We start from the raw sequence: 14,183 nt of genomic DNA on the forward strand, positions 1-14,183 counted from the left end.
CCAGGTATATGTATATGCTGGCCAAAACTTCATTTTTTTCCGATGTGTGCGAGCTCAGATGAACATTGGAAAAAGTAATGGATATGAAAAGGTGTGCATGCTTCTCAACAACTCATCAGTGAGCCTTGAAAATATTTTCATTTTGTCTTTGGATCTATGGAAAGAGCAACGCAAGAACGATCAACTCGGGAACTGAAAAGTATTTCCTAAAAATACAGTCGAGAGAGCGATGCCAGTATTTGATGGACAAGATAGCGATGGAAGAATAAAATTGATTGGGATGTGAATCCTAATAATGTTCTTGAAGCATTCCGGGATCTCTAGATCTCACCTCCTTCCATCCCTCCCTACTTGTCCTCTTTTTTTCAATTCCCACCTTCATTTCTCTGCTGCTCTTATCTCTCTGCAGAAACAAACACATTAGCAGAGATCAGGGAGGGAATCACGTCATCTTTAAGTCCTCCGCACCCCTGCTGTTGCCCAACAGAGCGTTACGCAGTGCAACATCAATGTGTATGAGTCTCGGCTTTTTTTTTTTTTGCGTTAACACATGATTAAGCATGCGCATGCTTATTCGTGCCCAAAATGCACAAGTTGGAATCTGTGTGTGTGTGTGTGTGTGTGTGCCCGCGAGAAGAAGCTATACAGCCCTCTCCCATGCTGCAGGCATTGAGTGGGGGAATGTGCTTGCCACTGCAGTAAATGGGGGGAAAAGGAGGGGGGGGGTTGTAAAACTTGCTGAGGCAAACAAAAGAAAGGAGGGAGACAGTAGGAGTCTCTCATCCTTAATTAGACTTTCCACTCTTCCATCGTTTTTTTTTTTTTTGGGGGGGTAGAACTAAAGCATGAACTTTTTTTTTGTCTCCTCTATCTTCTCCAAACATTTGTTGTTTCCCGTCTGCACTCATCACACACCTTTCTCACACTGCAAGAAGGAAAAAAAAGTGTTCTCTCTGGAGGTTGCAAGGAAAGAACATCATTTCTTTTCTTCCAAAATTCTTCCAAAATTTCTTTTTGTTTTCTTGTACGGCACCTGACAGCTATTGTGTTATTGGTCAAATATTTGGAAAAACAAAAATGTTTTTCTCGCTTTTATACAGATTTGATAGTTGCATACAAAACTAATTCTTGCCACCTTGACAAAACATGTTTTCTGTCACTTAATAAAATTCACCAGCAAAATCTAAGATGACGGTTCTCAAAGTTTGGTATGACAAAATCACTAAATAAATAAAAACTTTTAAAATATAAATGTGAGGGGCTCCTTCCATTAGCTAAGCAAGTCAGCTATGATCACACCCCCAACGGCGCAGATGCCCATCTATGAAAATATCAAATTAAAAAAAACAACCTCCAGTTAGACTGCCCGCTTGATACTTTAGTTGTGCAAAAATGTTTCCACCTATTAAAGCACCACTATCACTCACAAGAAGACTATTAATATCCGAGCTCATTGGACACGTAAATATTTGATCGTTTAAAATCCTCAGGCTATTTCATGTCATTGGGCTAATAACTGATTTTAGTCAGAGTCAGTCCCTTTAAACCTTTATGTGAGCGATATATCCCTCGGAAGCAATTAAAAAGTTTGACGTCTTATTAAATGTTTCTGTTTTTCTCCAGGATTTCTAATTAGAGTGCATAGTTTTTTTTTTTTTTTTTAATCCCACACAAACAAAATGTTTTAAGGTCCCTCTCAGGATGTAAGAAATCCCTTCAGAAGAGGTTAGTCATCAAAGACAAACAAAATATATAAATAAATGATGAAAATATGACCTTGCTGTTGGCGGCATCATGCCTGACAGAGCTACTTGACCAAATGCTGTGATCACTTCTGCACTCTGGAAAAAAAAAAAGAAAAAAAAAAAGGTATGTTTGTGAGACCGAGCCCGGAGCATTAATGGCAATGCTGAATGGTTCAAACAAGGTTACGAAAACAAATACAAAACTATTTTCTCCACCTCAAAGTTAAAAATAGTAATAAAAAAATATATTAAAAAAAATATCAAATATATAAATTAAATTGGAATATTTTATTAGATTTTCTTTAAGTTCTTGTCACAGTTGCCATAACACCATGTTCCATTATTCCGAAAATAAACAACAAAAATACTGTAACACATACATGTGCCTTTAAGGGGCGTGGCCTAGTTAGTTACATCCAGAAGTCGATGACCCATTATGACTATTATTATAAAGCCACAATAATGAAGCAGATGAAGTCTTAATAGAAGTTACGTAACTTTTTCAGATTTATTTTCTTCGAACATAATGAACTCAGGGCACATAAAGAAAGTGTAGCGAGCCGACAGGTAACATTGCAGCCACAGACAGCCAGGAGACGATGTGAGTTAATAACATGTCAAGTGAAATATGCCTGCTAGTGCTGGAGGCCTTTGTCAAAATCATATTTCTCAATTGAGGTCCTTCCAGCAATTACTGATCATCCATTAGCAGTGTGAATCACTTTTAGTCTGAACATGAAGGCTTTCATGAACATGTGATTCGATTTGCCCGGTTCCTCTCCATCTGATTGACGGTCGACTATCATCTCAACGTTATGCAGCGACCACTCGACTAATATACAGTTCTGATATGACTGACTTCATTTCAGATTCACAGCATCCCCCCCCTCCAACTGGTAAATCCCGATAAGTGTGTGGAAGGACACACGTTCATAAAGCTAAAAGCTAAAAAAAAAAAAAAAGCGTAATGATTGAAAAATATTGTCAGGTTTGAATTCCACTTGAGATAGATTTGAAATCAGAAATGTCATGATTAGACCTCAAGGCAAGAAAACATGCGGCCGAATGCGACTGAAATGAACAATCGCTATGCAATTACAGTCGGTGACTCCCGGCCGGCGTGTCTAGCGCATAATAGAAAAACTGCAATCTCTGCTGTTCTTATCGGTTAACAATGTTTTGAGGCCCCTCATTTACTGGACTGTATTATTTTTATTGAAGGATAAATAACATAGCACGATTGTCAAGTGAGAAGCTGCTTGCCATTACCACTTATAATAAACCATAGATGAAAAATATAAGAATAAAAGAGATGGTGGAGATACTTTTGAGTAAATCATAAGTAATTAAACACATTGGTGCGTTTCAGCAACAGAGACTCTCCACGCTTTGCTTTATTTGCCAGCTTTCCTATATGCAGATTCTTTAGCAAATGACAGGAACATACAATTAGGGACAGATTATATATTGTATTTTTACAAACACAGGTAATGATCAAACCTTACAGAATTTTAAAATGGCTTAAACTTTTTAAAGACAATTCTACTCAATACATTTATTATATACTGTACAGTGCATTTATTTGAAATACAATCCATTGCTTTTAGTCTCTAAGAGCTTTTTTGTTTTCAAACATTTAAATAGATAATCTAAGGATCTTTTAAGACAAATTATTTGGCTTTATTTAAAATGCTGGCGCACGTATTTGTTTTTAGGTTGTAAAATGCTTGCGTACCACACCACTCAAAAAGAGACAAGAGTGTCGCAATTGTATCAGCACCAATTTACTGCTTAACACACATTTTGCTGCACTTTCTGCAAGTGGTCCGAGCAAATATTGCTATACTCAATCTGATGAGAGGATTTTTTTTAATAAAATAAATGAGACATGGGTACAATTATCTTGTAAATTGCAAAGGAAAAAAAACACAATCACTAGAATAGTGTCGGAACACTTAAAGTTTTCTTATCCTATTCTCACAATGAGTCCCATTCTGCTCTTTAATTTGCCACGGGGGGGTCAGTAAAGTCTATCTAGGGTATATATCCATTTTATAGTGTTTGGAGGAGCAGTAGAACCGCACTGGACCATAGGATAAGGTATTTCCATTTTCTTTGTGATCTTAGTCTGCAACTTGAGAGGAGCAAAATATTAGAAACAGCTTAGACACATGGTTAAAATAATACCTCTCTGTTTGCCAATGAAAACGGAGCATGATTAAGTTTATTATTAATTCAAATTAATTTACGATACAATTGACCAAACTAAGCCATAAATTAAGTTTTTCTCATTCAAGGATGAAATGTGTCAATAATCTCAAGAAACTTTTTGGATGACTGTTGACTTATTCCGAGGATTGAATAAAATATTGATGATTAAACCATCAATATTTATTGATCGTTAAAAGGCTCAACTTCAAGGTTGATGAAATTTTAATCCCCCAAATCAAAGACTTGGGCTCCATTTTCTACTCCAGCGCACGTTTTTCTTTCATTGAATTTAATAGCCACCTGTGTTCACACCCACAACGGCGCAAGTGCCCTTTTCGAACTGCAGTCATCTGCAAAACATTTGTACTTCATTTCCTTGCGCTGCCTCGCTACAATTTATGCAAGAAAATGTGCAAATGAATAAAAACATCGAAAAATTCATAAAAACAGACGAAACAAGAAACCACTGGCGTACAGTTTAAAATACACACGTGTACACGGTGGGGGACGTCTCTCCACCTACAGCTGAATTTTGGATGAAACTTGCATTTACCCTTGAGGCTGCCTCCACACCCTGTTAATATTCTCCCCGCCATTAAGATGTGATTACACTCCCCAAATCCCCCCCCTCTTCCCTTCTCGACATCCCAGTGTTCCCGTCCTCCTTATTTAAATAAGTGTTTCAGGTAATAACTCTGGGTTCTGCATAGACTGGCTCTTTTTGTCATCAGAGAGTAATTACCGGCGCTATTTTGTGCGTTGTTCACATTGCGTGTATGCGAGGCTTTATTGCTCCCAGCTCTAATTACATGCTCTTGCTCCACCGGTGGCCTTGTTGGGGATACTTTCCATCCTGATTAGCTTGGACGTTGGTCAACTATAGCTCAACCTCGGTCTGACATGGACTCCCACGCTTATTTACAGTCCCAGAACAAAGTATCTGACAGCCGCAGCAGTCCCAAGCAGCGGCAGTAATAATCAGGGTCAGAGGAAAAGGTGGTTATAATTGACCCAACCTGTGCCTCACTGGGCCGTCCAATGAAATTATTCACTGTCTTCTCCTTGGTCCCCCTGCCCCATCCCGCACTCATTTCCTGCCCTCGGAACCGCCAATCCAGCACTTTGAGACTGTTCGCTAAAGTTTGCCACAAGCTCTTGTCCGCACCTACACGGTTTGACATCACCCCAGGGACCGCTGCTCGAGTAAACTGAAAATTGCATTTAGGCACTTCTTTCATGCCTGACATAAAAGTTGCAAATCGCACTGAAATCCGAGTGTGGGCTGTAAGAGTCATCTTAAAGACGCTTCAAAATACAAGTGAGATGAAATTAATCTGATTAAATGAAAAGTAATGCACAGTCCATCATAACACTTCTATCTTGTCTATATGTCTATGTTTGTCTATGTTTATCTACGTCGTGCTCTCCATCTATATCTAGTATATCTATCTCTCAGTCCATGTCTATATTTAAATCTTAATATGTATATCTACTAGATCTAGAATCTTTATTTACCGTATTTTTCGGACTATAAGTCGCTACTTTTTGCATAAGCTTTGAAACCCAGTGCGCCTTATTTAGGGATTTGGAAATTACAGAAAAAAATTAAACATTAGACCAACTGCGGCTTATAGTCCAGTGCGGCTTATATATGAACAAAACAGGATTTCCCCCGAATTTTAGCTAGGTGCAGTTTACATTGGGGTGCAGTTTTTGGTCCAGAAATTACACTATCTATATCTGGCTGCACCATCCAACCTTGAGTTTTTGGGGCTTTTGCGCAAGGGATTTGTCGTGCTCTTCTGGCATTAGTTGAGATACTTGTGCATTTTCTAACAAGGAATAAGAGTGGGCACATTCCATAGAGACTCCCCCATGCTCCTAAGTGCTGTATAGCCAAAATCAACTCATTTCACTTTTCCTTACGGACCTCTTGCAACTCGGTGGCTTTTTATTTTTTTTTATTTTACAAAATCTTTATTATCTGTGATTAAACTCCTAGCTTTTGAGAGTTTGCTATTTTACCAAAGTTTGTTGGAACTTTCCTGTTTCACTGTCATAAGCACGTCCCCTTCACATTTTTCTTTGTTTGCTGATGTTGCACCTTTGTTTACCACCTAATTATCAGTGACTATAATTTTTTTTTTATGATAACAGTGATTGGCTTACAATTCATGGCATGCGCACACACATACAATGCACACAAACTCACGCAAAAAGCAATGTTGTTAACCGTCATTGTTTTTATTATGACTTATTCGAGCATTAATTCAACGATGAATAAAAACAACGGGGACTCTGCACAGAGAGATGATCCTATAATGTCACATGGATATTTATCTTTCTTAGATGAAATAAAAATGAAATATAGCTTAATGAAGGAAGGTAGTGGAAGACTTCCTCACACTTTTTACAACCAATAATAATGTAACTTTTAGTCTCATAGCAGGAAAACAAATATTTACACATTTTGTATAACCGACGCACTGTTTCCTTAATTAAGAAAGCAGTTGTCATCCAAAATGAAATACAATTATTATTAGAATGACTTGAATGTATTGAGAGAAAATATAAGTAAAATAAAGTGTATTATGATTGATTCCATTTGCATGTCAAATCTTTTCTGGTGTAACACAACATCATTTTACTCCCCGTTGCGCACATCTCTCTTGCTCATGTGTGTGTGTGTCTCCGCCACACAGTCTGACAGCAAGTTGACACCAGATGGGTCGAGACAGACTGAGGTGTGAAGAAAAGAAAGTCAGATGTGATGAAAGCTGATTGAGCTTATTCCCAGACTGCTTACTGGAGACCTGCCAACATTTGCTCAAATGTGTGTGACGTTTTACAAAATGCTGCAAAAATAATCCGTTAATTTTGATACATTTCATATCAATGTTTCAGAAAAATGGGAACCTAGTGGATTCTACGTGTGCCTCACAGCTGACAGGTTCTGGGTTTAAATCTCAGCTGTGTGGATTTTGATTCACTATTTGATTTCATGCTGAATTCCACTGTGATTCTCTCAAACCTTGTTGACATCTTGTATACAGCAATTTTGCAACCTTGGGACAGGAAAAAAATGCCTCACAAATGCTTCGTATTTCCACAACGTTGGCCTATTTTACTCCTGGGGAAGAAAAAAAACAAACAATCCCCATCTTGCATTGTATTGCACATACAGTTTTTAGAAAGGAACTACTGAGTATGTGCTGACCAGGTACAGTTCGCGCATATCTTCACTTATCCCTCATTATTGTCTGCAGGGGATCTTATTTCATTTATTCACATCAGTAGACCTCTTGTAATGACGTTTTATTGTTTTTATATATATATATGTAAATATCTATTGTACACTAGACTACACAACACACACAGGATAAAAAAAAACACACATTTGCATCAGTGAGCAGGGAGGACATGATGCGTGTGAAACATGTTTGTTCTGGAATGCACGAATACATTTGGGACTTTGTGTTAATTTGTGAAATGTATGTGTTTTTCCAGCGGGTATACTTGTTATGTCATGCTGACACTTTTTTTTTTTTGTTCTCTGATGTCCAGACCTTTATGTCACCCCGTTTCCTGTTTTTTTTTCCTTTCTTTTTTTTGTGTGCATGCATTTGTGTTTACTGAGTAGATGCTGCTGAGTACCACTAATGGCGTTTTAAGGGCAATCCAGAAGCAACTAGGCCATGTGTCTAAATTATTAGTATTCTTTCAAGTCTGTCAATATTTAATGTCAGATTTCAGAGTTTTTCTTATCCTAATGAATTCCCTCTATAAATTGTACATTCTCCTTTGCTTGACTCTCTGAAGACGATTTTTGGATTGTTGGAAACAAAATGGAGACTAGCAGAAAAAATAAATCCCATTTAAAAAAAAAAAATATTTTCAGTTCAGTTCTTCGTTTTCTGCATAGCTAATAGAAGCACTCCATCTCTCCTGTCCTGCATTATTTTTTCAGGAGCTGGAGGTATACAAACAAATGAGAAAAGCATGTATTTGCTTTAGTTGTCTCTTGTCTGGTAATGTCAGTTATGTACACATATAAGCTTTTACTTGACTCACATTTAAAAACCTCCCTGGAGAGTTTGTGCTGAATAAGTGGACTATAAATGCAAAATAATATCCAAAAAGATGTGAGGAGGAAGAGGAGGGTCAACCATGCGTGAGTAACTGCCACTCTTCCATTTCATTTCCCAAATTTGACTCATTTGGATATTTCCTTCATCTTAAGTGTGTTTGTATTGCTGCAGAGGTAATGTGTATTTGATCAATTATGCTTCGTGCACATCAAAAGGTTACACGTGCAATTTCCAATAGACAAAAAAATGAAGACTGACACGTCACATTTGTTTTGATATTTTGAGTAAGCATGATTACTCCAGTCATCAAAACATGGAACAAGTTATACAATTAGAAAATAATCAATGCTTATGTCCAAACAAAAACCCATTACCTTGACCTTCTCCAATAAAATTCTGCTGCTCAGACATCCCTAATGGCGACACTTTCAATCGCATTAACTCATTAAAGAGCTCATGAATTAGAAAGAAAAAAAAAAAAAGACTTTGGCAGATGTTTACCCCGGTGAACCGGTGAAGCTAAGTCAATGTCAAAGCCAACAGCTGTGTCTCGTCTCTTCTTTGCTTGAGGCGACGATCTATTCGTCTTCGTCCCTCTGATAATGCCGAGATCTAAAGTGTTCTTTGAGCGTAATGTTGAACCTGGACGTAATCTGATGATGTTATTTAATACAAGACAGACTAGCAATACTGTTTTATAGTCAAGCTTCATGAAGCTTCAAACCTAGTGGTCAAAAGATGAAAGGGGTGGGCTGAAGTAGTGGATTTTGAACAGTAGAGGGCACTTGTTGTCACTGGTTGTGTGACTAGTGGGGAGCGAGAGGGAGACTGGCTGAGGAGTCAGCAATGGGAGAGAAGGGTGATGTTTGTTTAATTGCTAACTAACCCTAACTCTTGAATCGTATGTTAAAATATAGCAGGAAGGAGCTACAATGAATACAATTTTGACATTTTTATTCTGTGTAGCCTTTCGCCATCTTTTGCGGTGTTCCTCAAGGGTCAATGTTAGGGCCATTCTTTTTTTTTGCATTCCAAATGTTTCCTTCCAGAAGCTTTGTCAGCAAATTAGAGGGGATTTTACACCACTTGTGTGCAAATGCCTCCAGATTGGTTTTTCTTCTAACCCTGATAGTACTGATGAGGTAGCTAATGACCGCAATTAAGGGGCTGCGGCCAAAACTCAAGCATTAATTGTTGTCCCCGACAGCTTAGCTCCTCAAGTTACCACGTGTTGAGAGACGCTTTCAAAAATGGAGTCAACAAAAAAAAAAAAAAAATCAGATGGTCTCCATTTTATTCAGAATACCACCGCTAGGAATTTGTCTCAATCTCAGATTTACCGATCTGTGTTCATTTTAGGATTCAGTGGAACATTTTAACAGACCCAGAATCTTTAGCAGTCATTCTCCATACTCAGTGACTCTGACATCATTTTAATATCTCATTCCTTTATTATATTTTATTGGACTTTTTTTCCCCACTTTCTACTACTACTACTTTCGAATGATTCATATCCGATATCACTGTGCTCGTATTTACGGGACAGTTACTAACCTCTGCATCACTCCACTGGCCGACGGCCACCGTTTTCCCCTTTTAATAGTCTCTGCACAGTTGCACACCAGACCTTTGCTGCAGTTTTCATTCATCATTTCATCTTCCAACACTGCATATTAAAACTGTGCAAACATTGGGAGAGTAAATCAAAATTTGTCACATGAACAATGGAGTGTAAATTATTGACGTCGGGCTCAAAAGGGTGGAAACAAAGCACAAATCAAGCATGGTTGAAAAAACAAACAAACTGTGCAGTGCTTATGCAAGATCAGTAGAAAATATCTGGAAGAGGAGTTAAGATTGAAAGGAAATCAGTAAAAAGTCTTAACCTAATTTGGATTGAAATGCGGAAGGTTTGGAAAAATCTCTCGTTAACAAAACGACTCTTTTCTCCCGCTGTCTCTCCCTGTGTTGATCATGATTTCACGCTCAGCGATTGGAAAATAACCCAATCATTGCTGTATGAAATGAAGACAATTGCCATTCCATCTGCCTCCTTCTTGTTACCATAGACGGGCCAAAATTAACAATACAAATCAAACACATTTGTTACATTTACATTTAAAATATATTTCACAGGCTAAACATAGTCATATTTAATAACAGGCTATATTTTAGCTATCAAAGAAACCGGTTAGTTGACTCGTGTAGCCAAATGTTGAAAGATTAGCTTTAAAAATTTCAATTTGAAAAATGAAATGTTACATGGGAAATAATTAGACTCAAACAAAAATAAGCTCAATGTGCAAGAAGTGGGTACTTGACTCATCTTCACCTCCATCCACCATAAACCAGGAGGTCACTTTTCCAGTTGGTTTGTCCCAGTCACTTTTCCATCAGGTCGCTGATGTATGAGCCACCTGCATGCGCATGTGTATGTGTGAGTAGAAGATGGACAGGTTCATTTGTCACTTTTATTCCTCTCTTGTCCTTTTTGTGCTATTCTGTTGTGACCCAAGACGACACTGACAGACAGAAGAATGATATTTAAGACATTCCGTCTCTCTTGCACACAAACATGAACAAGCACACACAACTACAGGAAAAATAAAAAGTTGTTAATAGCCTCTTCTGTATGCGTGAAATTTACAAGACATTACATTTACTTTACACAGTTGTATAAAATACTAAAAAAAAAAACTACATGCATAATTGGCTGACATAATACAGTGTATATAAATATGCAATTTACCATGCCTTAATGTGTTGAAATAGCCACGAGCGCTTCTTTTCATATAAATCATCACGGGCGAGCTGCGTTGGCACACCCAATTTAGACTACACCAATATGTGTCCAGTGCAGATTTAATATGAAAGTTATCAGGAGTTATTATCTGGCCGTGGAAGAGCAGGAGTTGCAGCAGGAGCTGAGAGGCTCTATAAAGAAAGTAATCCAGTGTCCATAATGTTATCTCCCTGCCGCTGAGGAGCAGCAGGTAGTGGGAGGTGAATATGTGCTTGTTAAAAAAAAAAAAAATAGAAGCGCTCATTTCTCTTGTGTGAGAACGAGCACCGAATTAAATGTCAGAACTCTTGATAAGTAAAGATTTCATCAAAAAAGATGGGACTAGACAAATCTAGATTCACTAAATTTACCCTTTGTGGACTTGATTTGTAGGTCTGAGGGAATAATATTTTCAACACATTTATTTACAACTAAGACATTTATTTAGGTTACAGAAGAGGAAAAATAAACTGGACCCAACAGATATTGTTCCAGGAGTGAAGTCATCTGACATTTAAGAATTAGCCAGTATGTATTTGTATATGTGTGTTTGGGAGTGCAGTGTGTTTACGTGTAGGGTCGGAAGAGCCCAGGAGGCATGCAGCTCAGACAGTCATTATTTAGTGCCACACAAACACAACCTTAGCGGGAAGGGACACACACGCGCACACACAAATTCAAACACGCATAGGCAGATATACTATAAGTTGTGTGCAGGCTTAAACGTGTTACATAGGTAAAATCCACAAATTCAAACATGAACTATAGTTATTTTTTTTATTTTATTATTTATTTTATTTTAATTACAATTATTTTAATTTATTTTAATTACAGATTTTGAATGCACTGAAGTGCAACGATCACCTCCAAAATACCACGCGAATAGAAAAAAAAAAATACTCCGTGTCCGTTCAAAAAAATAATCCTCCCATTTGTATTGCTACACAGCAAATATATATATTTTTTGATCATCACCTCAAAATAGACCACAATTTCTACCGCCTCTAAAGGTCAAAGATCATCGATGTGTTGAGAGTTGAATTTCGAATCCATTCAGCACTCATATCACAAGCATGATGTGAACCCTTCATGACCAGACCCTGGGAGAAGCGACATGGTAAACACACAAGCAAAACAGACTTTGCTGAGGGCAGAGGTTGACGTAAAGCACCCTCGTGATCATAAGCCGTCGGCGTAGACGAGAGAAGTGGCGATCCCCGTCGAGTCAGCATAGCTAAAATTACAACCATGTCACATTCGTTCAGTGTTGATGACCTCGTGTGCATTTGCACACTTGTAAGCAAGTGCAAGCAAAAGTCTCCAGTTTGGCTTTGCCCAAAGACATTGGAAGAAAAGTAAACAAACATTAATACACACATTCACTTCAGACTGGACACACAAGGCTTGCCATAATGGTGCCATCCGGTCATTAGTAGATTTGTGATTTGGACCAGAGAGTTTAAAAAAAAAATCGACAACAAAAGCCCGACGGCTTTAAAACAATTCCAGCGTCTGTACAAAAGTGGCTTTTACTAACTGAAGAAAGGAGTCATATTTTATTAATCCGGCATGATGTAAACATTGATTCCCACTTTCACCGCCGGATTGTCCAACTGTGTCTTTTTTTTTTTTTTTTTTTTAAAGACAGCATTTGCCAAAAAGATGCTCCAACTTTCCACTTTGCTGCTTCCACAACTTTATTTCTAACATCTGTCTGATGGTCTCTTCCACTTTGTCCTCTGTCTCGAATTCCACTTCTGTGTTACCATTTGACAATTACACACGCACCAGAGAACCAATTTCGGGGGGATAATGTGAAACCATTCGAGCTGAATTTTCTGACGACGTGTGTTGCCAAAAAAAAAAAAAAAAGCCAGCACATAATCCGCCCCAAAACACATTTTTGGAGTACAAACACATTATGTTTGATTGAAACCCCAGATAGGAAAACATAAATGAACGGAATGAGAATTGAACACATTGGAGGTGCATCTGGAAAGCTTTAAACACTGTCACACCAAATTGCAGTTCAGTGAGGATCAAAATATGTGTTTTGCTTCAAAGAGACATCGTCAACAATAAATGATCAAATATGTCATCAGCAGTAAAATGATGCATTTGAGTAACATTAAATCTGTCTTCTCTTTTTGGCAAAAGCAGCCGCCAATAACGAAGGCCTTCAAGTAGAATGAAGCACGGAATTGACATTTCCTCTTTACGGCTTCACAAATCGCCAGCCTTGTGTGTACCTGCCGCTCACCCTCGTTTCATTTATGAAGTTTTACATAATCGATTGCGATGGAAAATTGCCCGCAAATACTTTTTCAGCCAGAGGCTCCAAGTAGACGCTCTACCCAAGACAATGTATTTCCTTCTCTCTTGCGTTTGACCTACACGCTGTCCGTCCTCAGCCTGCTCGTATAAAATAAAGAGCGCTGACAGTAATGAGTTTAAGAAAGCTCCCTCTACCAACGAGGTTATACGATTGGTTCGCTTATATGGCTGAAAAGAAACTTAAGGTTATTTGAGTTGAGTCGCAGGCAGTGGCGGAGCTAGAGTGGGGGCAGCAGGGGCACGGCCTCCCCCCCACTGAAAAATGCTCGTGCCAGGCCAGATAATTGACTTTTGCGTATTTTCAGATTTTTCTGGGATTCTTTTCCCGCCTCGATAAGTTCAGACAATAAATCTTTATCAGCATTTTTCTGAAGATTTTTTTGGGGCTTTGTAATTTTCTTATTGTATTTTTTGAATCACCTGAGATATCCAAGAAGGAAAACAAAAAATCCTAACTCCACCAATGCTTGCAGCCCTATAAATCAGATTTTGATTCTTATTAAAGTGGCTGCTGAGTGCGTGTGTGTTTCTTGACAGTTTCCTATTGCAGCACAATGGACAATCACTCAGCAAAAAGATCTTGTGTGTGAATCTGTGGCGGTATTTGTGTGTGTGTGTTACGTGATAAGTAGATGAGAATGAGAATGGATAGCCTAATTTACTTTGCAGCTCAAGCTCTGCTGTTAGCTCCTTATGATTATTACACCGCCGCCACGTCTCATTAAATGAGCTCTTAAGTGACAATTTGATTGGGCAATATTTATTCATTGTAGATATTCACATTGACACTCATCGCTTCACCCGAGCTCGGATATGAAAAAGAATACGAAGCTCCAATATCTGTCATTTAAAAACAACTCCCTTTTGTTTTCCTCATTTTCCTCATGTAATTGCTCATGACATCAATAAATCAAAGTTGAACGTAGAGGTGATGAGAATTTTTTTATCATTGACATTCAGTCCTCGCGCAGCGCGAGTGGAAAGTGCACGACCTTGCGAGAGCGAGTCGAAAGAACAAAGGCA

At 38.2% G+C, this 14,183-nt stretch overlaps 1 long non-coding RNA gene across 1 annotated transcript in view; it reads right to left on the reverse strand.

The window, feature by feature from the left end:
• LOC147044458 (uncharacterized) overlaps window positions 1–14,183 on the reverse strand; it is a 32,411-nt gene continuing 18,228 nt past the window's right edge. The window contains exons 2-3 of the long non-coding RNA XR_015068432.1: window positions 1,777–1,841; window positions 1–403 (exon numbers count right to left, since the gene is read on the reverse strand). This is a non-coding gene — a long non-coding RNA (uncharacterized LOC147044458). The remainder of the gene's footprint in view (window positions 404–1,776; window positions 1,842–14,183) is intronic.

The sequence above is a fragment of the Syngnathus leptorhynchus genome, chromosome 16 (genome assembly GCF_054491065.1).
Source record: "Syngnathus leptorhynchus isolate UIUO chromosome 16, UIUO_Slep, whole genome shotgun sequence".
NCBI classification, from domain to species: Eukaryota; Metazoa; Chordata; class Actinopteri; order Syngnathiformes; family Syngnathidae; genus Syngnathus; species Syngnathus leptorhynchus.